This window comes from Heterodontus francisci, chromosome 24 (assembly GCF_036365525.1).
Source record: "Heterodontus francisci isolate sHetFra1 chromosome 24, sHetFra1.hap1, whole genome shotgun sequence".
In the NCBI taxonomy this organism is placed as follows: Eukaryota; Metazoa; Chordata; class Chondrichthyes; order Heterodontiformes; family Heterodontidae; genus Heterodontus; species Heterodontus francisci.
Window position 1 is genome coordinate 19,744,161 of NC_090394.1, and position 23,771 is coordinate 19,767,931.

General features: G+C 46.0%; 1 protein-coding gene across 3 annotated transcripts in view; it reads left to right on the forward strand.

Annotated features, from left to right (window-relative positions):
- Positions 1–23,771, forward strand: part of pemt (phosphatidylethanolamine N-methyltransferase) — a 173,253-nt gene that overhangs the window by 74,049 nt on the left and 75,433 nt on the right. The window lies entirely within an intron of this gene.

The following is a 23,771-nucleotide window of genomic DNA, read 5'->3' on the forward strand; positions in this document are numbered from 1 at the left end:
CTCATAATTTTATATACCTCTATCGTGTCCTCGCTCAGCCTCCTTTGCTCCAGGGGAAACAGACCCAGCCTATCCAGTCTCTCTTTATAACTCAAGCCCTCCAAACCAGGCAACATCCTTGTGAACCTTTTCTGCACCCTCTCTAGCTTAATCACATCTTTGCTGTAGTGCGGCGACCAGAACTGCACACATTACTCCAGGTGCGGCCTAACCAACTTTCTGGAAAGATTATTTATTTTTCTACTTGGATTTTGTGGTGTTGCTTGATTGGCGTCATCTTAAAGTGAGAGGTCAATGAATGATCCACATGCATGGATTTTGATCTTTGCACAAAAAAGAAAATTAAACTTATACTATACTCCTCCAAAGCAATCCAATAATTCAATGCTCCCTGTACCACTCCCATAACAATCTGACCACAAACTCATTCCAGTTCTGTCTGCTTAGGATTGTTCATCCTGCACCTGGATCATATCCCGAACCCAAAGAGAGGAAGGGCCACAGTTTTCCTTTCCATGAAGTTGCTGAAGCTGTCGAAGAGGTCAGGAAATTCCTCAGATATGCTCCTGTATCCACAGCACCTCCCGTGAACTAACACTGGCAAAGTGGGAGCAGATCTGGGGAATTTCCCAGCCAGTGAATTCCACTGATCTGATTGGATCTTGTATTGAAACAAAAAACAGCTAAATTAACAATTTTGGTTTCCAGATATGTCCACGCTAACATGAATTGTACAAAACTACTGCTTCTTAGGAAGAGGGGAACATGCATGAGGTATGAATCCCTGAAGGGGCCTCAGCAAAGAAAATATTGGAACCTCTGGTGTGGTGTATTCTGTTGCAGTGTCATGTTGATATACTTCAACATTCCAGAGACCTGAGGTGTTTGAGTAAGAAATCAATCTCCTTTTACTTGGCTGGGAGTGCATCTATGGACAAATTTGAGATATAATGGCCCATATCTTGTGGTAGTAATGACAATAAAACTGTCAGAATTCGCAATCAGTATTCCTCTGAAACTGACAGTAACTTCTAGAGTCTGCATACACGTAGTTAAATGCAAAAATCAAGAAGTTGTGGTCAGCGATTCTGTGCTTCTCCATAGGATGCGCTGTTGAAGTTCCTGTAGACGGAAATTAATTAGAAATCACTGAACTGACAAAAAATTGCCTTTTATGCTATTAGTCTCGCTGTAAAAACCCTTGAAGAGTGGAGCTTTGTTAAGTGAAACATGACTGAGTTTTTAACTATGTTGATAATTATTGATGAGCTACCTCTCTGTCCTTGAAAAACTAATTTTATATTTGTGGAATGTCAAATTCTTCTATAAGTTCACATTTGTAAAATAATTAGTTTTAATAGTTTATGATCTATCAGCTTCTACCTTCTTCTCATGTGTATGTGCCAATCTTTATTTCACTGTCTGTAAAATGATATTAAAAATTGCTTTTAACTTCCTGGTTTGCTGTCTGAGAATTCTTCAGTGTGACTGGCTGCTTACGCTGCTTGATGCCATCAATGGTGCTGGAGGCCTGGCAATTCCCTTGACTTGGCAGCAGGTTCAAATTCATGTCGGGAAAGGGGAAAACCATGCCACAGAGATCATTTTTGTACAGAGTTCTTCGAGGTCAGCGGTGAGCGTGGCACTTTGCCACTGACTACAAAATTCGGGGCATTTTCTGTTGAAATGAGAAATTACTTTGTCGATGACGATATCGATTCCTCAGCTGTCCCTATTGTTATGATAATGGGAAGTTATAAATGCATAGTAAATGTTGGGGAATCATAGACAGTGTGTGCACATTTTTCCAAAATCTGCTGTCAGCAGGCAAGGCTTTCCACTGGGAGTAAAGCCATGAATTTACTTCACTGATGTAGAGATTCTTCTGATCGTAAACCTGATGTATCATCTGGGCCCTTCATTAGCATCTTTCGGTAACCTCAGTGCCACAAAAAACAGCAGGAAACAACTGGAGTTCTTGCTCCTCTTGTATATTTTGTTTTGTTCAGTTGCAACCTGTTGATGTTTTGTACTTTATATAAACACCAGGAATTCTCCCATTGCTTTATTCGCTGTCAGTCAGATGATTAACAACAAAGTTATGACGAGGGGCCTAGATAGACAGAAAGGACTTGTTTCCCCTAGCAGAGAGGTCAATTACCAGGGGGCACAGATTTAAGGTGATAGAAGGATTAGAGGGGACATGAGGAAAAACTTTTTCACTCAGAGGGTGGTGGGTGTCTGGAATTCACTGCCAGGAATGGTGGTGGAGGCAGAAACCCTCAACTCATTTAAAAGGTACCTGGACATGCACCTGAAGTGCTGTAACCTGCGAGGCTATGGACCAGGTGCTGGAAGGTGGGATTAGAAGGGGCGGCTAGTTATTTTGGCTAGCACGAACATGATGAGCTGAATGGCCTCCCTCTGTGCCATAATTTTTCTATGGTTCTAAGTGCAATGGGAAAAATGTTACAGGAAGTAAATGTGAGACTTAGAGGAAGTCTGTGCGATGTGCACTGTTTTAATGTTATAGCTAAAATTATAAACCTCACATTTTCTTAATCAATAGCTGTGCTGCATCTTCACTAATGACTACTTTACACTCAACGGTGCTTCAGGGTGTTCCAGCTGTCACCTGCCCATACCCCATTATAGTCATTCCTTACTGTGCTTGGCTCACCTCTTTCCATTCACCACAGTTCAAACTGTTTTCACTCCCAATACTTTACCAAAATAAGGCAGTTAAACCTTTATAAATCACTGGTTAGACCTCAGTTAGAGCATTATGTCCAATTCTGGGCATCACACTTTAGGAAGGCTGTCGACACCTTGGACCAGGGTGCAGAGGAAATTTACTAGAATGGTAACAGGGATGAGGAACTTCAGTTATGTGGAGCAGCTGGAGATGCCTGCATTATTGTTCTTAAAGCAGGGGAGAAGAGATTAAGTAAGGGTGTTACATATCAATGAGGGATTTTGATAGACTAGATGGGGAGAAAACATTTCTTCTGGCAGCAGTGTTAGTAACCAGAGGACACAGATTTAAAATAGTTGACATAGATGTCGAGTGGGGGCTGCGGGGAGTTGGTGTGGAGAGGGGAAGATGAGATCTTTTTACTCAGTGAGTTGTGATGATCTGGAATGGACTTTCTGAAAGGGTGGTGGATGCAGGTTCAATAGTAACTTTTTCAAAAGGAAATTGAATCTCTACTTAAAAAGGAAACATTTGCAGGGCTAAGGAGGAAGAGCAGAGGAGTGGGACTAACTGGTGGCTTTCAGGGAGCCAGCACGCGCATAATGGACAAATGGCCTCCTTCTGTGCTGTATGATTCTTTGATCCCTTTTAAGGAACTGTACTGACATTTTTTTTTTTAATTTGCTGAAAATCAAACATTCTTTTTCAAAGAAAGAAAGCAAAGATCAGCATAGCTCTGTGGACAGCTGGCATGGACTTGATGGGCTGAATGGCCTCCTTCTGTGACTCTAAAAGAAAGCAACAAGAATAGCAACTGAGGGATATATGTGAAATTTAAATTTGCAATCACTGCAACATAAAATGTAATATTGCTGTTCAATCCAGAATACAAACAGAAGTTTGCTGTTTCGAACACTGCTGACACTGCAGCTGTGAAAATTGCAGACGGTTGGCACTGATTGTTGAAAGTAATGTTTTCTTATTTGTAATAAAGAAATGGGAAAGGAATGTAATTTTTATGTAGCACAAAAGACTGAGTCATGAGTTAGAGGTTGTGAATGAATGTGAGTCATAATTCAGAAATATCATTAACACAAGTGAGTTTTAATTAGGCTCTTTTTGTTCAATTTTTAAAAGTTTGTCAGTTGCTGTTTTCAGTAAAATAATTTTTTTTTGCAACCTAACACTATGGGCAGCATTGCAAGTATGTATTTATAGAGGTAATTTAATGTTACTTGTGAGTAGTTATAACAATCCTGTGAGCAGTGAAAATATTCTCATATTCATTCCGTAGAATAGCATTGTGGCTGCTATTAAAATTATAGATTGCAATCACAAGGAGGGACTATGTATCAATCTGGTAGATAATTCTCAGTTTTAAGATGAACAACATTGTGTCATTCACATGATATTGAAAGAGTGACATAAGTTCAATACTCTTCTCAGAAATGTGCGTCAGACTTGATATTTCAAATCCACAGGCACTAGCCAGTGAATAACTTAAAGCTTAAGGGATAAACTTAACTATAACTTTACAGTGCTGAATCCACTGATCTTAGTATACAAATAAATGCATAATTTTGTTTTCCTTTTTTTTTTACATTTTTTTTGCTGCCAGTTCTCTCCCCTCACCACCACCGCACCCTCTCCTGAAGCTTTTCTTACTGAGGTGGCACTGGCCACCCTCCAATATCTCACCCAAGTGCATATTATTCATATGTGAGATTTAACAGGGAGTCTCAGTAGGCTACTTAACTGCTGAGAATTGCTAGGTTGGGTCCCCTGATTTTCTCTCCCGGTTGAATTCCAGTAGTGATCACAGGACAGCAATCAGAATCAGGTGCAGTGGCCATTATTCTCCTCGCCAATCCAGGCAAATTAAAGCCAGTTATAGCAAACGGACTGAAATGGCTGAAATCTGCTATCAATTTTTGTGCTCATCAAATTGAGAAATGTGAATGATGTGCAATGGGACATTTCATTTTTCAGGCACCCATCGTCACCAACAGGAACTCCTTGGTTAAAGACAATCAATTGCAGGGCAAAACTACTGTTGCTTGATACCAACCATGCATCTTAAACCAACCAGTCAACTAACAGTCATCAGCAAAGTGCTGGAAGGTGCTCAACAATAACCTGCTCATCCATGCTCAGTTTGGTTTCTGCCACGGCCACTTGGCTCCAGATCTCATTACAACCTTGGTCCAAACATGGACAAAAGAGCTGAATTCCAGAGGTGAGGTGATAGTGACGGCCTTTGACATCAAGGCAGCATTTGATCAAGTGTGGTATCAAGGAGCCCTAACAAAACTGGGGTCATTGGGAATTAGGAGGAAGACTCTGCACTAATTTTGTTTTTATTCGGTCATGGGATGTAACCATCACTGGCTAAGCCAGTATTTATTGCCCCATCCCTAATTGACCTTGAGAAGGTGGGTGGTGAGCTGCCTTTTACCACTGCAGTCTTTGTGGGGTAGGTACACCCACAGTGCTGTTAGGAAGGAAGTCCCAGGATTTTGACCCAGCAACAGTGAAGGAACAGTGATATAGTTCCAAGTCAGGATGGTGTGCGGTTTTGGAGGGGAACTTGCAGGTGTGGGGTTCCCATGCATCTGCTGCCTTGTCTTTCTAGATGGTAGAGGACGCGGGTTTGGAGCCTTGCTGCAGTGCATCTTGTAGATGGTACATACTGCTGCCACTGTGCGTCGGTGGTGGAGAGAGTGAATGTTTGTGGAAGGGGTGCCAATCAAGCGGGCTGCTTTGTCCTGGATGGTGTTATGCTTCTTGAGTGTTGTTGGAACTGCACCCAGGCAAGTGGAGAGTATTCCATCACACTCCTGACTTGTGCCTTGTAGATGGTGGACAAGATTTGGGGAGTCAGGAGGTGAGTTATTCGCTGCAGGATTCCTAGCCTCTGACCTGCTGTTGTAGCCACAGTATTTATATAGCTACTCCAGTTCAGTTTCTGGTCATTAGTTAAACCCCAGGATGTTGATAGTGGGGGATTCAGCGATGGTAATGCCATTGAATGTCAAGGCAAGATGGTTAGATTCTCTCTTGTTGGAGATGGTCATTGCCTGGCACTTGTGTGGCGCAAATGTTACTTGCAACTTATCAGCCCAAGCCTGGATATGGTGCTAAAGATTGTGCAATCATCAGTGGACATCTCCTGCTGACCTTATGATGGAAGGAAGGTCATTGATGAAGCAGCTAAAGATGGTTGGGCCTAGGACACTGCTCTGAGGAACTCTTGCAGTGATGTCCTGGAGCTGAGATGATTGACCTCCAACAACCACAACCATCTTCCTTTGCGCTAGGTACGACTTCAACCTGTGAAGAGTTCTCCCCTGATTCCCAATGACTTCAGTTTTGCTAGGGCTCCTTGATGCCATACTTGGTCAAATGCTGCGTTGATGTCAAGGGCAGTCACTCTCACCTCACCTCTTGAATTCAGCTCTTTGTCCATGTTTGAACCAAGGTTGTAATGAGGTCAGGAGCCGAGTGACCCTGGCAGAATCCAAACTGAACGTCACTGAGCAGGTTATTGCTAAGCAAGTGCCTTGATTGATAGCACTGTCGACGACACCTTCCATCGCTTTATTGATGATCGAGAATCGACTGATGGGACGATAATTGGCCAGGTTGGATTTGTCCTGTTTTTTGTGCACAGAACATACCTGGGCAATTTTCCACATTGCCAGGTAGATGCCAGTATTGTATCCATTGGTTGTGGGACCGCTTAGCTCTGTCTGTTGCTTGCTGCTTACACTATTCGGCACACAAGTAGTCCTGGGTTGTAGCTCCACCAGGTTGACACCTCATTTTGAGGTATGCCTGGTTCTGCTCCTGCACTCTTCATTGAGCCAGGGTTGATTCACTGGCTTGATGGTAATGGTAGAGTGGTGGATATGCTGGGCCATGAGGTTACAGATTGTGGTTGAATACAATTCTGCTTCTACTGATGGTCCATTGTGCCTCATGGATGTTCAGTTTTGTGTTGCTAGATTTGTTTGAAATCTATCCTATTTAGCATGGTGGTAGTGCCACACAACACAATGGAGGGTATCCTCAATGTGAAGACGGGACTTGTTCTCCACAAGCACTGTATGGTGGTCAGTCCTACCAGCACTGTCATGGACTGAGGCAGATTTGTGAGAACGAGGTCAAGTATATTTTTTCCTCTTGGTTCCATCACCACCTGCCGCAGACCCAGTCTTGCAGCTATGTCCTTCAGGACTCAGCCAGCTCGGTCAGTAGTGTTGCTACCGAGCCACTCTTGGTGTTGGGCATTGAAGTCCCCCACCCAGAGTACATTCTGCACCCTTGCCACCCTCAGTGCTTCTTCCAAGTGGTGTTCAGAATGGAGGAGTACTGATTTATCAGCTAAGAGCGGTGGTAATCAGCAGGAAGTTTCCTTGCCCATGTTTGACTTGATTCCATAGACTTCATGGGGGCCTGAATTGATGTTGAGGATTCCCAGGGCACCTCCGTCCTGCCTGTATCCCACTGTGCCACCACCTCTGGGTCTGTCCTGCCGGTGAGACAAGACATACCCTGGGATGGTGATGGCGGTGTCTGGGACATTGTCTGCAAGGTATGATTTGGCGAGTATGACTGTCAGGCTATTGCTTGACTCATCTGAGAGACAGCTCTCCCAACTTTGCAGGTCAAAGGGTTGGGTTTGCCATTTTCGTTTCTGGTGCCTAGGTCGATGCTGGGTGGTCTGTCCAGTTTCATTCCTTTTCTTAGACTTCGTAGCAGTTTGATACAACTGAATGGCTTGCTGGGCCATTTCATAGGGCAGTTAAGAGTCAATCACATTGCTGTGGGTCTGGAGTCACAGTAGGCCAGACCAGCTAAGGACGGCAGATTTCCTTCCCTAAAGGACATTAGTAAACCAGATGGGTTTGTATAACAATCAACAATGGTTTCGTGGTCACCACTAGACTAAGTTTTACCATCCCACAATTAGGATGGGCAATAAATGCAGGCCTCGCTAGTGATGCCCTCATCCCACGAACGAATAAAATAAACATAGTGCCAAGCAATGACCATCTCCAACAAGAGAGAATCGAACCATCTTCCCTTGACATTCAATGACAACCATCACTGAATCCCCTGCTATCAACATCCTGAGGGTTACCATTGACCAGAAACTGAACTGGACCAAGTCATATAAATGCTGTGGCTATAAGAGCAGGTCAGAGACGAGGAATTCTGCAGCGAGTGACTCGCCTCCTGTCTCCCCAATGCCTGTCCACCATCTACAAGGCACAAGTCAGGAGATGGAATACTCTCCACTTGCCTGGATGAGTGCAGCTCCAACAGCATTCAGGGAGCTCGACACTATCCAGGGTAAAGCAGCCCACTTGATCAGCCCCCCATCCACCACCTTCAACATTCATTCCCTCCACCACTGGCACACAGTAGACTGAATTTAGTGACCACATTGAGGGTCCCAGCGGCTTACCCAGAAGCGGGTGCCATCACCGCCTGTGATGTGTGCAACTGGCCAACCACGATCACGTGGTATGCAGCCACTTACTATAATGGAGGCATGGGCCTATTCAATCAAACGACGGGGATGGGTTTTGAGGCAGTGATTGCAACATCAGATGACTCTAATGAGGGTGCTGGCGCCATATTTAAAGTGCTGCCACTGCTGCTTGTATTGCTGTTTTTCAATGAGGCAGTTGAAGCAGGAATGCTGCTGAACATGGCTGAAGATGTTGGAACTTCTGGACCACCCACCCCCCACCAGTACAAGGATGTACACCGTTGCACAGAGTGGGAGAGATCTGGCACTCTGGCTGAGGCAAGACACTGTGTGCTCCCATGGTTTAGTGTTGCCTCCCTCGAGATTCTTCTCCAGGCTACAAGGGAAAGGCGGGAGGTCCTTTACTTCATGGATGGCAAGAAGAGATCCACCCGCCTGACCAAGCAAGCTTGAATGAAGATCGCAGAGGAGGTAACAGCCATGGTGTCACCCCACGCAACTGAACTCAGTGTCAGTGAGTCAGTGACCTCCTTAGTTCGGTCGAGATAAGTCCTCCATACCTCTCATCTTTTGGGCTTCCATGTGGTTGCGCAGGAAGGAGTGCTACATGGAGAGAGAGTGACCACAAAGGTGCTGACAAGGGGAATAGGCATCACCACATTCTGGCAGATGCATGACTGCATATTGGCGACAGGCCACCTTCTTTCACAGCTCACCCTCACTGCATCCTCTGAGGGCTGACGTGGGAAGAAGCTATGTAGGAACCCCATCAGTGGACGAGAGGCTGTCACAAGCATAACCATATTTTTGCTCTTCCTGCAAAGTCTTACTATGTTCCTCTTTCCTTTTGCAGCACAAACAGGCCCATAACATGAGGGAGACCTCAAAGACTGGTAAGGGCATCCCAGATCTTCAGTGTCAATGGCTGACGAAGAGGCACTTGAACTAGTGGGGGCCCAGGGCAGCCGTTCAATAGTGGATGGTGAGACAGAAGTCTCCAAAGAAGAGAGTGAGGATTGTGCGCATGTATCCTCCACCACACTTCTGGAGATCCCACATCCTGGCATGAGGGGATCTGAACAACCCACCCCACAAACGTTTGTACTCTCTCATGCAGGTCATCGTCCACAGGCCGCTCGCGCGGACGCTACGACAGAGAGACAGCCATCAACCTCTGAGGAGGAGCAGTCAGAGGATGCACCGTCACATCATCCTCCTGCACCTTTCACTAGTGCAGATACTTCCACCACAGTGGCTATGCGTTCAGTCTTGCATTCAAGGTCACAAGCTGGTGAGAGCGCCAGGCACACGCACACTGACACAAACATGTCCAAGCAGCTGATGGAGGCTGTGACAGCTGAGGCCACTGACAGTCGAGGACTGTTGGTGGCCAGACCCGTGTTGAGCTCCATGCTGATGATGAGCCTCTGGTGTCAACGGCACAAGGTATGCTGGATTTGCAGAGAGAGGTAAGGCAACTTTGGCGAAGCTGCTACAGGCAATATGTGACAACGGAGGAGTCCATCCATGGCATGAATGCTGCCATGTCTCAGGCCTGTGAGCATATGGCTTCATCCATCGAGAGGCTGGAAACCCTCGTGGAGAGCCAGATTCCGCAGATGCACACAGATCTGTACACCATTGCCTTGGCCATGAGATCAACTCAGCAGTAGCAAGGCGAAAGAAGGATGAGGTGCCTGGCGTTTTCTCCAGGTTCTCGTTCTTCTATGGTCAACAGGGAGGTTCAAGTGAGTCTGAAAGGGAGGAGGAGAGGCTGACCTGCACAACTGGAGGCTCCTGTCAGGGCACTCTGTGTGTTGACACCCCCTCCATCAGTGAGCCCAGCTCCAGTCGTCGCAACGACTGAGAAGGCACCTGCACCTGTGGAGCAACCCCTCAGCCAGCTGGGCCCCTCCAGACCTCAGGTACCCAGAGGACACCCGCAAAGTTACCCCAGGTCAAGGGGCAGCCTGATCAGCCTACCTCCCCGCCAGCTGCTGGCGCAGGGGCCACAGCTCATTGAAGCGCTCGTAAACATATAAAGAAAAGCACCTAGACGCACTTGGGGATTCATGGGTGTATTACATTTTTCCTTTATTTTGTTCTTTGCACTTTTTTCATAAATAGACTCCACATTCATTGTTATTGTTGTAAAATGCTCATTCTTTCATGCCTGAATTGTGAGATGCTGCCATCAGCCTTGTTCCCTTAATGGGCTGCCAGTGTAGGCACAAGCTGCTTTTGATTAGCATCTCACGTGTGCCAGAGGAGGTGGTGCAAATGGGTGTGAGGAATAGACTTTAGGTAGAAAGGAAGCGACAGGCAGAATACAATGAGGTGAGTATTTATTGAGTCCACTTTGAGAGCCCATCATGGTGGCAGGAACTGGGAATGTCTGAGATTGTCTCTTGCCTCCTTTGCACGTCTCTCAATGGTCCTGATCTCTGCTGCAAGGGAATCATTATGCAGTGGTGCCTGCTCATTATCCACCTCCACGTTCTCCATGTGCTCTTCTTGCAAGTCTTCCCCAATCTGCAGTGCTAGATTGTGCAGAGCACAGCAGACCACCATGATACACGAGACCCTTACTGGGGCATACTGTAGGACTCCACCGGATTGATCCAGGCACCAAAACCTCATCTTCAGCAGCCAAAAAGCCTGCTCAATGGTCACTTGGGTAGAGCTCTGGCAATTGTTGTACCTTTCCTCTGCTGCAACACGAGGGTTCCTCACAGGTGTCAATAGCCATGTCTTCAATGGGTAGCCCTTGTTCCTGAGAATCCATCTTTGAAGGCGAGCAGGGGACCTGAAAAACTGTGCCGCTGGGACTGTTAAAGTATGTAGGTGTCGTGGCTGCTTCCCGGGAAGCAGGCACATACCTGCACGAAACATTTTTAGTAGTTGCAGACCAGTTAAACGTTGATGGAATGAAAGCCCTTCCTATTGGTGAAGGTGGCTGGTTGTTCTGCGGGAGCTTTGATAGCCATGTTTGTGCATTCTTTTGCACCTTGCACCTGGGGGAATCCAACTAAGGCCCCGAACCCAATGGCAATCTCCGTCTGACTGTCGTGGTCAGTCCGGCAGCGCACATAGTCGCCAGCCTTCTTGAACAGGTAATTGGTTACCCACTTGATGCAGCGATGGGCTACTGCCTGGGAGACCCTGCACATGTTCCCTTTGGATCCTGGAAAGAGCTGGATGCATAAAAGTGCCATAGTGATCTTCAGGGCCACGGGCATTAGGTGTCCACCGAAGCCCGTAGGTCACAACTCATCCTGCCACGTGCCATATAAGTCAGTGACTGCCTCCCTGGAGAGCTGCAATCTTCGATGACGCTGTCCCTCAGACATTTGGAGGTAGCTGAAGTGAGTCCGCTACACTGTCTGGTGCAGATGGGCTCTTCTTGGCATGGCCAGCTGCTGTCCCTCTTGTCACAAAAATGTGCGATGCCGAATGATTTTTTTTAATCCACTGGCTGGAAACCTGAATTAAACTTAAAAGAAAAAGAAACAGATAAAAGATGACTTTACTAGCAGCTAAGATGGCCACCCCAATTTGCATTACCATCCTCCACATTCCAGTGCTTCGAGGTGGAGACAAGTTGTCTGTCCAGTCCCAGCAAGAACAATGACCTGGGGAACCTGACTGAGTTACCTATCCTGCTCCCATTAGCAGAACATTAAAGCTATCACTAACATTAAACTGGTGGAGGCAAACCACTCAAACCTAATCACTTGAACAGTGGCACCTTGGTTGAGAGAAGGGAATTCCTAGACATGAACTGATTAAGTTGCAGAGGGAATACACACTGGTAACCATCATGTTGAATCACTGGGTGATGGTCATGTGACAGGCCCACCATCTATGTGCTGAAGCTGGTGTTTTCTCTACAACAGCGAGCAAGCAGCTAGACACTGACCAGAGAAGATCCAAGTGGGTTCCCTCCTCCCTCTCTCTCACACTCTCTCTCTCCAATCCACCTTGCAAGCTTTGAACCCTGCCTGCTGGCCGTCACCACCTAGGCCTATCACTGCTGCAGACCAAGACCCTATGAAGGAAATCATCCGCATCACTGTCTCCAGGAGAACACTAAATCAGCCGTCCACATCTTCAAAGCGGAAGCCTCAGGACCACCAAATTCAGCCTGAAGCCAGCTGAGTCACCAACCTTCACAGACTGTATACCCGTTTTTATTTTGCTGGACTCTAATTCGACCAATCTATCCTTCCCCACTCTGTAATCCATTTTTGTGTGTGTGTTTCCCTCGAGTGAGTGAGTGTGTGTGAGAGAGAAAGTTGGAGCGTAGTTTATTATTTTACTTAGATCAGTTTAAGTATAATAAAACTAACCTTGTTCTTTGTTAAATTCAAGAAAACAAGTCTGATTGGTTCCTTTTATGATCATAGCACATAAATAGTTACACACTTACTGAATTAGCAAGTATATCCACCACTTTTTAAAAAAAAATCTGTTGTGGTCTAACAAGAGGGACAAGAGGAGAACCCTTCGACCCCTCCTCTCCTGATCGTAACATTCTCCTCTTGGAGTTTCATGGGCAGGCACAGCTGCATCCTGGCCCAACTACCGGCTGAGCTGCTGCCGTGTGCCACGGGAGTCGACAAAGATGGGTGTATGAGACCTATGCCAGCTAATCATTAGCTTTCCAGAGCACTGTCTTGCAGAGACTAACTTGCCTTGAGACTTTTCTCATTGCTACTCCCCTCAGAAAATGTGTTGATGCCCCACAGTGGCCACCAATGCAGAGAGCCGGTCACCTGATACTGAGCACACCTGTGCAGAGTCCCCAGCTCTGCAGGCAGACAGTGGTCTCCGCTCCCCAGCTTCCCCTATTTGCTGCTTCACATGGCTGCCTTCCCGCGAGGCCTCAGTGCTGCCACATTTCAATGGGTGGGGGTCAGAAGGCAGATGAGCCCTGCCCACTGTTGAGTAAATTCCAACTCCCCCCCCCCCCCCCCCCCCCATTGAATTGCGATCACTTGAAATGACCTGTTCATGGATCTTTCCTGTCATTGACAAATTGCGGAACCAAAGACACGATGTCGGGTTTCTGGGCGAGCAAGTCCGTCCCTATTCTTCGGCCTCCCACGCCGCCGTTCCTGCTCCTGCTCGCCTCACAAATTCTGCCCAGTGGCTGCAGTGTGTACCATCTACAAGATGCACTGCAGCAACTCGCCAAGGCTCCTTCGACAGCATCTTCCAAACCCACGACTTCTACCACCTAGAAGGACAATGGTAGCAAACGCATGGGAAAGCTACCACCTGCAAGTTCCCCTCCAAGTCACACACCATTTTGACTTTGGAACTATATAGCCGTTCCTTCACTGTCATTGAATCAAAATCCTGAAACTCCCTCCCTGACAGCACTCTGGGTGTACCTACACCATATGGGCTGCAGCAGTTCAAGAAGGCGGCTCACCACCACCTTCTCAAGGGCAATTAGGGTTGAGCAGTAAATACTTTTTATTTAGGCTGTGTTTGCTGACAACGCAACCTCTAGGTGGTGCAGTACTTGCACATGTGCAAATGCAGGCTCTTCAACTGGAGCATCAGTGAGGTCTGGTACAAGCAGCTGCCAGGATTAAAGATGGCACTGCTCAATTTATCACAGGAAATGTGATATCACAGGCTGGATCGTTCTGGCAAACTAATTTTACATTAAGTTGGATGGAAGCCCAGTAATATACTCCTATACAGTTATAGGATACTAACTGTAATCCTCAGATCCATTTAATATTCCAGTAATCCTATTAAATACAAAAGGAATTTTATGATTGCATTTCCATTGGAAGATAGTGACTTGTCACCCCGATCAGGCAGAGTATAAAATGTGCTGCCAATTCGTTATGAGATTCGATTATATGACTGACCAGGACTAATTTCACCTGAACGCAGCTCCTCGCTCCCGCCGCACTGGCCGCTCCCGCCAACACCCCCCCCCCCCCCCCCCCCCCCTCCTCGGCAACTCGCTTTCTGCCCCTTCCCCCCCCACTGGCCACTTCACCACCACCCTCCATCAGCCGCTCGCTGCAGACCTCGCTGCTCCCCCCGCCACCCCCATCAAGTTCCCTGGCCGATTGTTCCCCGCTCGCGCCACCCGGCTCCCCAGTCGCTCTACCCCCCGCACCAGCCGCTAGCTCTAGGCTGCACCACTTCTCTCCTCTCGGCCACTCACACTCCCACGTTTCATCAGTCATCAGGCACCATTCGAAGAAGCAAGGCGGGCCGCAAGTGGGCGATGTAGGAGCGAGTGGCCAAGAGTAGGGAAGTGGCGCAGCCTAGAGTTAGCAGCTGGAGGGGAGGGGAGTTAAGTGGGGAGCGAGCGGCCTGAGACAAGGGTGGCACAAAGCGAGGAACAGTCATCCAGGGGAGTGGGGATGGGGGGGAGCAGTGAGGTCTGGTGCGAGCGGCTGAGGGGAAGAAGCGTTCAGGCCTGCAGTAAGTTGCCGAGGGGGGAGCGCGGCTAGTGGGGCGGGAGCAAGCGACGGGGATCGAGCTCCAGCCTCAAAGTCTCCCATTCAGCACCTTCCTCCAGCCGAGTGGGGGGGCTGGATACCCAATGGTGTGTTATTGCGCATGCGCGATGATGGACCAGGTGCAGATACACGATGACGTCGTCCCACGCAGGCGCCACTTAGTCCTGGTAAGATATAGCTGCACATGTGCGCATTTGCCGCACTCTGACGTCAGCAGGCTGCTGCATTGTCAGGAATCTCTTTGTTTTATTTAAGTACCTATTGTTATTGTGTGTATGCCCACAAGGAACTGAATAAAGATTATCATTGAAATGGTGGTTATGCATATTTTGCTTTTTTTGGGGTGGGGGGGGAGGCAGTTGGTTTGGGTGGTTTGGTGGTGTATTAAATAAACCAGGTAAGATGAAATTGTTCATGCTTTGTAAGGATGTTTCAGTATTTTATACTTCAACGCTTTGCTTCTGGTTAGAACAGTACAAGGGAAGGAACCGTTAAAATATTCAAGCAGTATATATACTGGAAGCACTCAGCAGATCAGGCAGCAACTGTGAAGGGATACACAGGAAGGACTCAAAGGCAAATATGGTGATGGTGTGAGGCAAAATGAAGTGATAATGAGATAGGTATAGGAAAAAAAGATGGGTCCAAAGGAAGTGCAAGTAGTTACAGGAGAATAGCAGAGGAGGAGGGAAGCATGGACAGTCTGGTAAAGAGAAGGCTTCCATGGCTCATGAATGTGAAAAGAAGAAGAAACGCTTGCATTTATATAGCATCTTACATGTCCACAGGACATCCCAAAGCACTTTACAACCAATTACAGGCTTTTGAAGTGTAGTCACTGTTGTAATGTAAGAAATGTGGCAGTTGCTTTGTACCCAGCAAGCTCCCATATACAGCAATATGATGATGACCAGATAATCTGTTTTGTGATGTCGATTGAAGGATAAATATCGGCCAGGACACCCTTGCTCTTCTTCAAATAATGCCATGAATATTTTACATCCACCAGTGAGGGCAGATGGTGCCTTGGTTTAATGTCTCATCTGAAAGACGTAATCTCCAACAGTGCAGCACTCCCTTAGTACTGCTCCAGAGTGTCAACATTGATTTTTATGCTCAAGTCATAGAGTCATTACAGCACAGAAGGAGCTCATTCGGCCTATCAAGTCCATACTGGCTCTCTGTAGAGCAATCCAATCAGTCCAATTCCCCTATTCTCCCTGTAGCCCTGTGAGTTTATTTTCATCAGGTGCCCCTCCAATTTCCTTTTTGAAATCATTCATCGTCTCCACTTCCACCACCCTCATTGGCAGTGAGTTCCAGGTCATTGCCACTCGCTGCGTAAAAAAGTTCTTCCTCACATCTCCCAGCATTTCTTGCCTAAAACCTTAAATCTCTGTCTGCTAGTCCTTGTACCATCAGTTAATGGGAACAGCTTTTCTTTGTTTACCTTCGCTAAACCTGTCATAATCTTGTACACCTCTATCAAATCTCCCCTCAATCTCCTTTGATTAGAGGAAAGCAACCCCGGATTCTCCAACCTAACCTTGTAGCTAAAATCCCTCATCCCTGGAACCATTCTGGATAATCGCCTCTGCACCTCCTCAAGGATCCTCACATCCTTTCTAAAATGTCGTGGCCAGAACTGAATGCAGTTTTCTAGTTGCGGCTTAACCAGAGCTTTATAAAGGTTCAGCATAACTTCCCTGCTTTTTTTTTTACTCAATGCCTCTATTGATGAAACCCAAGATCCCATATGCTTGACTAAACTACTCTCAATAGGTCTTGCCACCTTCAAAAATCTAAGCACATGAACCCCCAGCTCCCTCTGTTTCTGCACACTCTTTAGAACTGTGCCATTTAGTCAGTATTGTCTCTCCCCATCGCTTCTGTCAAATGCATCACCACACACTTCTCAGTATTAAATTCCATCTGCACTTGTCTGCCCATTCTGCTAGCCTATCTGTGTCCTGTTGTAGTTGACTGGTATCATCCTCATTGTCTGCCACACCTCCAAGTTTAGTATCATTGGCATCTTTTGAAATCGTACTCTGTATTCCAATATCCAAGTTATTTATTTATACATAGATACATATATATAAAAAGCAGTGGCCCTATCACTGAACCTTGGTGAACACCAGCGTCTACCATCCTCCAGTCTGGAAAAGCAACCATTTACCACGACTCACTTTGCTGTTCTTCGCCCAATATTGTTTTTTCGGAGCTGACGCTGACCTTCCTATTTCATGAGCCTTAACTTTATTAACCAGCCTTTTATATGGTACTTTGTCAAATGCTTTCTTAAAATCCATATCGACTACATTCATTGTTTTCTTTTCATCAACCTTCTCCATTACTTTATCAAAAAATTCAATTCGATTAGTCAAGCACAATCTGCCTTTTAGTAATCCATGCTGGTTCTCCGAAATTAACTCAAACCTCTCCAAGTGCCTGCTGATTTTTTTTTTACCTGATTATTGTTTCTAAAGCCTTGCCCACCACTGATGTTAAACTGACCAGCCTGTAGTTACGAGGAATGTCCTTACACCCTTTCTTGAATAAGGATGTCACATTTGCCACTCTCCAATCTTCTTGCTTTTCCTCCGCTTCTGGGGAAGATTGGAAGATTATGGCAAGTTCTGCTACTATCTCCACTCCCTCCTCCTTTAGCAACCTGGGATGCAAACCATCCGGACCAGGCAACTTATCCATGCTAAGAATAGCCAGCCTTTCCATACATCCTGTTTATCAATTTTCACCCACCCATTACTTGTACCGCATTCACTTCTAATGATATTCTGTCAGCATCCTCTTCCTTAGTAAACACAGATACAAAGTATTCATTAGGTATTCTAGCCTTGCGCTACACCTCTAAACATGTATCATCCTCTTTGTCCCTAATAGGCCCCACCCTGCCTCTTACTACCTGCTTAATATTTACATGCTGGTAAAAGATTTTTGGGTTCTCTTTTATGTTAACTGCCATTCTGTTCACATATCCTTCCTTTGCCAGTCTTATTTTCCTGTTCATTTCCCCTCTCAACTTATTGTATATGACCTGCTTCTCGCTTGAAGAATTCACCTGACATGCATCAAACTCCCTCTTTTTTTTTTGTTTAATTATATTCTCTATCTCCCTAGTCATCCACAGTCCCCTGCCTTTTGTTCCCCTACCTTCCCACCCTTGTTCCAATGTACCTAGCCCGCACCTGAAACATTTCTTCCTTAAAGATCACCCATTGTTCTATTACAGTTTTTCCTGTCAGTCTTTGGTTCCATTTTACCCTGGCTAGATCCCTTTGAATTTAAAGATCTACTTTAGGCTGCTTCTTGCTCCTCTCCATTACTAATCTAAACCTTATGATATGATGATCACTCTTATCCAAGTGATACCCCACAGACACGTAATCCCCAGTATCACCATTCCATAGTTCTTGCACATCCTGTGGTTTCCCTGCAGATTTGCTCCTCTATCTGTCTCTCTCCATTTGGAGCCCTATAGAATACCCAGAAGCGCAAGGAGAGAACCAAATGTGTAACAGCCCCGAAAACCAATTTTATCTGCAGCGCCTGTGGAAGAGTCTGTCACTCCAGAATTGACCTTTTATAGCCACTCCAGGCGCTACTTAACAAATCACTGATCACCTCTAGACGCTTACCCATTGTCTCTCGAGACAAGGATGCCACAGAAAGAGATGAAGAAGAATACCCCAGTAGCGTGATCATACCCTTTTTGTTTCTCAACGCTAACCAAATAGATTCTGTCCTTGCCCCCTCAAGGGCATCCTCCCTTTCCAATACTACAGTATCTTCCCTAATTAGTACTGGAACCCCACCTCCCTTTATTCCTTCCCTATCTTTTCTAAATATTTTGTACCCTAGAGTATTAAGCATCTAGTCCTCGCCATTTTTAAGCCACTTTTCTGTTATTGCCATTACATCATATTCCCACATGGCTATTTGTGCTTGTAGCTCACCAATCTTATTCACCACACTTTGTGCATTTACATACATGTCTAAAGCCATGCATTAATCCTCCCTTTCTTCCTATTTTTACTCTCACTAGCGCGTGGCACTGGGAGTAATCCAGCGATTCCTACCTTCGAGGTCCTACTTTTAAACTTCCTGCCTGGCTCCTGAAAATCTGACTGTTGGCCCTCAATACCTGTCCCCTCTATGTCGTTGGTACCATAACCGGCTCTCTCCCTTCCCCCTGCAGAATATCATGATGATGTCCTTTACCCTGGCACAAGTTGGCAAGATACTACGCGGAACTCATGATGACACTTGGAGAAATGCCTGTCTAACTGTGGAATCTCCTGCAGCAACTACATTTCTACATTTGTTGTTCCCTCCTGTGCAGTTCCTTGCCCATTGGTGCCATGTTCTGGACTGCGTTCCTTCAAGGTGTCCTCACTTCTGGCAGTCTCCAAAGCTGCGTACCTGTTTGAAAGTGGCACACATCCCAGAGACTGTTGGACCTCCTGTTTCTTCATATTTTTCAAGATGGCCACCCACCTACTTTCCTGAACTCTCATTGCCTGTTGGGTGACCACCTCCTAGAACGTACCATTCTGGAAACTCTCCAGCTCCCTGATGCTCTGCAATGATTCCAGCTCAGTTTCAGATTTGTAGCATCCATAGTATTTTGCTTTTACTTTATACTTTAAAACTGGATTAATTGATATATAGCCAAAGGACTTTGACACTTTGTATCAACAGATGGTTAACAGGGCCAGGGTACACAGTAGGGGGTGGGTCCGGAGTTTCAGACAGGACACTCGGAAGTTCGGTTTTCCCTGCATGATGTGGAGTTTTAACTCCACAGTATGCACCTTCTGTCATTGGCAGATTCCCCACCCGGTAATCAGCCTGATTGTCAGACCTGCCTTCCACGATGGCGAGGCGGAGGAGCTTCAATCCCAAGGGTCATTAATGGGGGAGGGTTTGATGGCGGTAGACTTGGGAGGTGGGGGTCATTGGGAGAAAGTACTCTTGCTCTTCCTGGCCCACAAGCAGTGCTGTAACACTTACCTTCTCCCTGAAGCTGTCCTTGCTTCCCTTGAGCTGCTGGGTTTCCTGATTCTTTAAAAGGTGTGATATTATAGAGATATGCTAGTCACTGAATTGTTAGTTGTATGGAGTAGTAGATCTTCCATAGCATTGAATTGAGCACAAGGACTAAAGACCAAGTGCAATTTTCAGGTGACATGAGTTAAAAGTCAGGAGATAATTGAACTAGAGCACACAGATGTGATTCAGCCCCCAATTTAAAGATATGCATTCTCTCCTTGTTTTTGTGTTTCCACTATAAATAACTATGTCCATACTTAAAATGGAAACTGCTCATATAGACTTGTCATGCTGTAATTACACCATCATGACATTGGGACATAATAGTGCTTCCGCTGAGGGGAGGGGTAGTTGCAGTATGACACGTTTGCTTAAGCAGGTTTTATTATAAATGTGGCTGGAGGAATATATAATGGTGAAAGTTGCTAGAAAATGCAAGCAGATGTAAAATATAAATGATATTTTAATTTAAACAGATCCAGAGACAGTAGCATGTTCACTCATAATTTAGCTGATGATACTTCTGTAGTATCTTTAATTTGCTGTTTCATCCTATCTTTCGACTGCAAGTGTAGCATCCAAACTGGAAAGAGCAGCAAACGAACATTTCAGCATTTCAGTTAAACGTAACTACTTGCTACAACAAATCGTACCTTGTGCAGTTGATATTCTGTAAGGGGAAGGATAGTCAAACACACTGGCTGGAACTTTGAGATGCCATACCACTGACGGGACCTTGCACTGCGACTTTAATTGCGAGAAGAGATCACAGTTTGCCAATAGTTCTCCCACTGTATATGAAGTTCCACTTGTGGCACGTGCCTTCAGAAAATTCTGCCAATGGGATGCGCAATCCGTCATTGTTGGCGGCAATGTATTAAAAAAAACAGCAAATTCAATAGAGATTTTCTAGATATGGTGAGTTAAAATATTGTTCACTTTGGTAGCTCGATGTGAAGTACTCAACAAATGGAATGAAAGTCTGAACACTGTTTTGGCAGCTATTAAAAGTTGAATTCACTTCTGTGGTGTATAATATCCATGGTAAGAAAATAGACCCTCCATTTAACTCTTCATTAAGTTTTTGCTGCTTGACCTTATGAAAAGTCACCGCAGTAGCTGATATTTCCAAAAGCTACAGTATGTACAGAATAACAGTTTATTAAAAGGAAACCTTCAGATTAATTTTCAGTACAGTGAGAGTTTTCAAGAACCTTCTGTCTTTTATGCCTTTTGTATCAAAATATAGGATCACAAGTAGTGAATTTCTTTTATTCAGTTTCCTAGAATTTATCTGTAAAATAATTTTCCTGTTTTCTGCTTTTGAGTTAATTATTTAAATTCAGTCTGCAGCCAAAGTTTCTGAGTGTGAAATTCAGTCATGTAGGGCTGCTTCTAGCAGTGCTACATGGACATCCCTCATTTGAAGTAATGCGGGAAATGCCACTGGCTGGTTCCCGCTCAGGCTGCGCAGTGTCAGGTAACTGGAGTGGCGCACGCAGATGCGTTCCCTGTATGCGTCCAAAGAGGTTGAAAGGGAGAGATCATGACATCACAGATGTCAACATGCTGATGCAAAGCACAAACAGTAAAATTGGCTAATGAATGTGCAGGGAAGATCTTCCTTATTCATTCCTGAAACAACAAGCTTTAGCAAGCAAGTTGATCCCTGTTCTGAAGCTATTTAAAGTTGCTGCTGAGGTGATTTTGATTTACTTACGCTCAGGCCAGGTTGATGGAAGCACTGTAGTGAGTTGTTGAAGGCGTGTGAAGTTTTCTGCTGACCACAGAAAGGCTGAATTACATACCCTTTGATAAGTATAGGGGCAGTAGTTGATCTGTAACAAGAGCAGAGGAGGCAGAAAGGGGAAACTCTGCAAGGAGGGAGGAAAAGGAGGGGTTTCCTTAGAAGGCCCTACCCTGAGAAGGTCTTCCTGGAGGTGATGAGCGCATCAGGAGGCTTCGCTTCACGAAGGAGGTGGTGACAGAGTTCTGTCACCTCCTTGCGATGACCTGGAGTCTCAAACCAGAGTGAGTTCAGCCCTCCCAGTACCATAAAGATTGTTGTCACCCTTTCCTTCTTCCCAACCATTTGTTTCTAGGCTGCAACTGGCAATATTAGCAATGCCTTACAGTTCGCTGTCCGCAGAAGTATCTGAGAGGTGAAAGAGTTGCTTTACATAAGAAACTGGAGCAAGAGTAGGTCATTCGGCCCCTTGTGCCTGCTCTGCCATTCAATAAGATCATGGCTGATCTGATTGTATCCTTAACTCCACTTTCTTGCCTGCCCCGCCCCCCCCATAACCCTTGACTCCCTTGTCGATCAAAAATCTGCCTCACTCAGCCTTGACTATATTCAGTGACCCAGCCTCCACTGCTGTTTGGGGAAGAGAATGGGGCGGCACAGTGGCGCAGTGGTTAGCACTGCAGCCTCACAGCTCCAGGGACCCGGGTTCGATTCTGGGTACTGCCTGTGTGGAGTTTGCAAGTTCTCCCTGTGTCTGCGTGGGTTTTCTCCGGGTGCTCCGGTTTCCTCCCACAAGCCAAAAGACTTGCAGGTTGATAGGTAAATTGGCCATTATAAATTGTCACTAGTATAGGTAGGTGGTAGGGAAATATAGGGACAGGTGGGGATGTTTGGTAGGAATATGGGATTAGTGTAGGATTAGTATAAATGGGTGGTTGATGGTCGGCACAGACTCGGTGGGCCGAAGGGCCTGTTTCAGTGCTGTATCTCTAATCTAAACACTAACAAGCCTCTGAGGGAAGAAATTCCTCCTCATCTTCATCTTAAGTGGGAAACCCCTTAATTTGAAACTGTTCCCCCTAGTTCTAGATTTCCCCCACGAGGGGAGACATCCTCTCAGCATCTCTCCTGTCAAGCCTCCTCAGAATCATATACATTTCAATAAGAACACCTCTCAATCTTCGAAACTGCAATGAGCATAGGCCTGACTTGCTCAACTGTTCCTCATCAGACAAACTCTCATCCTAGAAATCAGCCTAGTGAACTTTCTCTGAACTGCTTCCAATGCAAGTACATCCCTCCTTAAGTCAGGAGACCAAAACTTTACTCAGTACTCTAGATGTATCCTCACCATCGCCCTGTACAGTTGCAGCAAGTCTTCCCTACTTTTATACTCCCATCCCACTTACAGTAAAGGCCAACATTCCATTTGCCTTCCTAATTACTTGCTGTATCTGCATGCTGACGTTTCCTGCCTATGGTAGGAAGACCAGGATGCGAGGGGACGTGGGTTTGCCAGGATAGTGGGCGTCATCGACTGCATGCATGTGGCTCTGTGGGTCCCCCATGCCAATGGGGAGTGATACTGCAACGGCAAAGGCTATCACATTGTCACTGTGCAGTTGGTGTGTGACCGCACCAAAAAATTCATGACGGAGAATGCCTGCTATCTTGGCAGCACCCACCATGTTTTCATTTTTTGACAGTCTGCATTACCAACCGTCTTTGAGCTTCCAAGACAGACAACAGAAGGCTGCTTGGAAACAAAGGACACCCCCTCCACTAATGGCTTATGGCCTCATTTGATTATCACAGGCGAGGTCCGTGGACCTTCAACGAGAGCCATGGATCCACACATAACACCATGGAGCAAGCTAAAGCAAAGATTTCATTGCTGTGATTGCTCGTGCGGATCTCTGCAGTACATGAACGAGAGGATCTCCATGCTTGTGGTGGTGTGCTTCATCCTCTGCTACCTTCCAGTTCTGAGGGCCCAAACACTGGGATCTGGAGGCCACCTTGGAAGAAAGACGAGGATGATGGAGGAGCCGGAAGAAGGGAGGGGACCACATGCACCAGCTGCTACTGGACAGAGTGAGACGGGCCGTGTAGTCAGGCTTTGCTTTAGTAAAAAGGATCTTTCTCACCCCCAACATGGGCCCACCAACTCCATACAATACATCCATTTCCTCATGACAGGCCAGTGGAGACTATCATTTAATAAAGGACATCAGTAATAACCTTCACTCAATAACTTAATGCAGT